General features: G+C 40.2%; 1 non-coding gene across 1 annotated transcript; it reads left to right on the top strand.

Moving 5' to 3' along the window:
* The first annotated feature begins 885 nt into the window (after positions 1-885).
* LOC112767944 (small nucleolar RNA R71) lies at positions 886-992 on the top strand. Its single transcript, XR_003185383.1, has one exon. It is a non-coding gene; the product is annotated as a small nucleolar RNA R71 (small nucleolar RNA).
* Positions 993-4,570: the final 3,578 nt, after the last annotated feature.

The raw sequence follows: 4,570 nt of genomic DNA, 5'->3' as shown, positions 1-4,570 counted from the left end.
TGAGGTTGGGAGGGCAAACTACTTGAGGTTGAAGCTTCTTGGTTGTTTTTTGCGGTTTGAGGAGGAAGCGTCAAACGGGAAAACGCATCGGCTATTGTAGCCATATATGCTTCTTGTTTCTTATGGAACTCTCGTTCTTGCATGAAGGTGTGAATTGTGTCATTCATGTGAGGTTGGTTGGAGGGAAGGGCCTGGTTAACTTGAGGAGGACTAGGCCTACTATGTGGGTGTTGGTACTTTCCTTGAGGTTGAGATTGTGGGGGTTATTGGTATGATTGTTGGTATGGTTGTTGGTATTGTGGTTGACCATGGGGTTGTTGATAGTAGTAGACTTGTGCGTTTTGGTTGGGATGAGCTTGAGGAGCTTGGTTCCACCTTTGGGTTGAGTTATCCCTCCACCCTTGGTTTTGATTTCCTCCATGTTGGTTGGATCCTTGGGTGTAATTTGGTTTTTGTGGGTTAGAGTTAGCTACCGCTAATGTAGTGTCCTCTTGGAGCTGAGGACACTCATCAGTGTAATGAGTGTTACACGCACAAACACCACATACCATTGGTGGTCCTTCAATTCTTTGAGGTTGAGGTTGATCACTTATCAAAGCTTGAGGAATTTGTTGCCCTTGGGTGAGTTGTCGCAACATAATTGTCATTTCACTAAGGGTCTTAGTCAAAATAGCATCTCCGGAGGGAGAAGCTTCATTCACAGCTTTCGGTTGGGGGCTCCTCGCCCTTGAGTGCTGAGTGGAGTCTGCCAAGTCTGATATAACTTCCCATGCTTCCGCAGCGGTCTTGTTCTTAGTCAATGAACCTCCACTCGCGACATCTAGGAGAAGCTTGTCTTGGTGATGCATTCCTTGACAGAAATAACTAATGAGAACCAACTCATCAATCTGATGGTGAGGACAAGCCTCTAGCAACTTCTTGAATCTCTCCCAATACTCATACAAAGTCTCCCTGTGCCGTTGCACAATGCAAGAAATCTCTCTTCGCAACTTGTCTATTTTCTGGGGAGGGTAGAACTTTTCCAAAAACTCCTTACACAACAAGTCCTAGTTGGATCTAACTTCACTCGTCTGAGTATAAAACCACTCCTTTGCTTTCCCTTCCAAAGGGAAAGGAAAGGTGAAGACCAATACTGCAACTTCATCGGCCCCATGTCTTCTTGCGGTTGCACAAGCAACTTGGAAATCCTTGAGATGCTTCAAGGGATCCTCTCCAGGCAGTCCATTGTACTTGGGGAGCAAGTTTATCATGCCAGATTTGAGCTCAAAATTTGGGTCTAAGGCCGGATACAAGATTTGGAGTGGTTGCAAGTTAATATCAGGAGCTCCGGCCTCCTTCAAGGTGATTCATCTATGTGGGTCCACCATGTCGGTGTCACCTGAGTCACTCAAAGAGAATTCAATACTCCCCACAGATGAATATAGAGTCTCCTCGTTGATTGGAGAATGATGGTCATGGATGGTTGATGATAGTGAATGAGAGTGCTCCTCAAGGGAACCCGATTCACTATCCACAAAAGCTACCCGGCGCCGAGCTTGCCTTAAACGAGTTAAAGTTCTTTTAATTTTCGGATCAAAAGTGGCCAATCTCGGGTCTGGAAGCGACCGTGTCATTCAACTGAGGAGGCAATAAAACCATGCAATTATGAAGGGCAATAGTAGCACTCATTGCACTTAAAGTGAACTCCCCGACAATGGCGCCAAAATTTGATGGGAGAGGGGATCTAATTAGCATGTGGGTTAGGAATTCGGTTATCCAAAGAAAACAGATTTAACGTTGCAAGTATAGTCCCAACCCGACGAATTGGCCCCTCGGATCAAATTGGAAATTCACAAGATATGTCACAAGCAAACCAAATTAAAATCGCGAGTATTAGACTCCCGAGTCATCTCCCTAGGAGCACTTTAGAACAACGAGTGTGCAATTTCGGTTGTAGTGATCAACGGGTTGTGAATGAATAAATGAACATATAAAGCAATAAAAGAACATGCAAAATTGTAATGATTGAACTAATTAAGAAATTAAAGAACCGACTATGTAATATAAACAAGTAAAGTATGAAAGAAATCAACATATAAAGGTATAAAAGATTGAAAGCATCAAATCCTAACTTGCTTGCTAATTACCTTAGCAATAAATTAGCGTTAGTGGGAACAAGAATAATTACAACCCAATAATTGAAACTAAATGTTGGACATTCCAACTCTAGGAACCCAATTGCTCACTTTACCCAAGCCAAGAGCCAAAAATTTAGCCTTAAACCATGTTTGACATTTTGTCAAACACTTGGTGGGCAAAACGCTTAAACATGAGGAAAATGAGTAAAGACTTGAAACTAAAAGCAACAATTGATCTTAATCAACAAGAATAACACAGGAAAGCATGTAATCAACATCCAACATCAAATTCATCAATAAGAAATTGAAACTGCAAGAGAAAAGCAAAATTGAACTATAACTTGAACTAGAAGAAAGAGTAATGACAATGTAACTATAAAGAGTAATAACAAGAGAATACTTACAATGAAAGCTTGCAAAATCCAAGATAAAAAATGGAAAGGGCACTTGAATGTAAAACCCTAATATAAACCCTAATAGAGATGATGAAAAACTTAGAGAAAAACTAAACTAAAACTTCCTACTACTACTCCTAAACTATACTAAATGATATGCTATGTTATGTCTTCATTTTCCCCTCCAATATGAGCTAGAAGACTTAAGAAATGGGCCTCCAAAGCCCCCAAATCACGAGGCACGTGCTATTTTAATGAAGTCATGTGCGGACACCTGTGCAGACGCACAGATGCGTGCGTCCGCACACCTCGCAAAAAATCCAGGCTTGTGCGTATGCACAAGAAGCCCTGCGTACGCACACTACGCGATTCTTGGCTGGACGCGCGACGCGCTCGATGTAATCCACGCGCTCTGCTTGGGTGGCTGTGCGTATGCACAGCTAGCTGTGCTATGCGCACGCACACGTGTCTGAGCTCACTCCTTTGATTTCTCTTGCTTCCTCCACTTTGCATGCTCTTCTTCCTCATTTTCTCGAATCCATTCCTACCTTATATACCTGAAAGCACTCACCAAAAACATCAAGGCATCGAATAGAAGGCAAATGGAATAAAATAGATTCAATTGAGTATAAAAGAGCATATTTTCATGATCAAGCATAAATTGGGAAGAGAGATCAAAAGCATGCTATTCAAGGGAATAAGTGTGAGCTTATGTGATGAAAAATCCATTCAATTCTAACCAAAAATCATCATCAAATATGGATTCATCGAGTCCCAACTGACAAGGCAAATCACAACCAAAATTTAGATTAGAGATGTCACAATTTAAAAACTAATTTAATCCGGGAGTAGAATCCCAGGTCGTCTTCCCAAGGGACTAGTGGCCACAAGTGCACAATTTTAGTTGTGAAAAGCAAGGGGGTTTCAATAACAAGGCAAACAATTGAAGGAATAAAAGAACAATCAAAATTGCAACTAATGAACTGATAAACCCCATTTGTAAGGTTTATCTTGTGCTTAATTTAGGTGATTTTATGACCTTTTACCCACATTTATTCAATGAAATAGCATGGTTTCATGATTGTCTCCCAATTTTTGCTTAAGTGTGAAAACATGCTTTCTAGGTCTTTAATTAGCTAAATTTAATTCACCTTTGATTCTACCAGATGCCTTGGTTTGTTTGTTAAGTGATTTCAGGTTGAAAAGGCTAGGAATGGATCAAAGGAGTGAAGAGGAAAGCATGCAAAGTGGAGAACATATGGAAAGCCAAAAATTTTAGAAGCATCATCCATGCACAGGCGCACTGTACACACACGTGGATCACAAAAACGCAAGGGACGCACACGCACACTGTACGCGTACGCGTCGGTGGTCGCACGTGATTTTTTAATAGAAAACGTGCCCAGCAATTTCTGAGAGCTGTGTGGCCCAATTTGCAACCAACTTTGGCGCCAAAATGTATTTAAAGGACCAAGGATTGAAGGGAATCAACAACTTAGCATCATTGACACACATCAGGATTAGAACTAGTTAGTTTCTAGAGAGAGAAGCTCTCTGTTCTCTCTAGGATTAGGAGTAGGTTAGATCTAGATTAGGAATTCTTAGATATAGGTTAATTTCATGCTTGGATTTACTTTTCTCTTTGTAATTCTTCTTCTTCTACCTTTCCTCTTTCTAGTTTTGTATTTAATTCATGTAATTCTTTACTTTTATGTTCATGCACTTTTGTTTCTTCTATTTTTCTTCAATGCAATTTTTGATTCCTTTATTTTTGATTTGTTTTCTTGTTGTTTAATTCTTTGCAATTGAGTAGTGTAGATTTACTTTCCTTGCAATTTTACTACGCTTTCTTTTTATGCCTTCCAAGTGTTTGATAAAATGCTTGGTTGGATTTTAGAGTAGAATTTTATGCTCTTGGCTTGGGAAGGTAACTTAGGAACTCTTGAATTGCTAATGTCTAAGTGATTGACGATTGGGAGCCATTAACTCTTGATCTCACTAATTGATTTGGTGAAGAAGTAGGACTTATGGACTTGATTTGATATAGCTCACTTGACT

This window comes from Arachis hypogaea, chromosome 17, assembly GCF_003086295.3.
Source record: "Arachis hypogaea cultivar Tifrunner chromosome 17, arahy.Tifrunner.gnm2.J5K5, whole genome shotgun sequence".
NCBI lineage: Eukaryota > Viridiplantae > Streptophyta > Magnoliopsida > Fabales > Fabaceae > Arachis > Arachis hypogaea.
The sequence above is the reverse complement of the archived record's forward strand: the minus strand, read 5'-3'. Positions and strand labels throughout refer to the sequence as shown.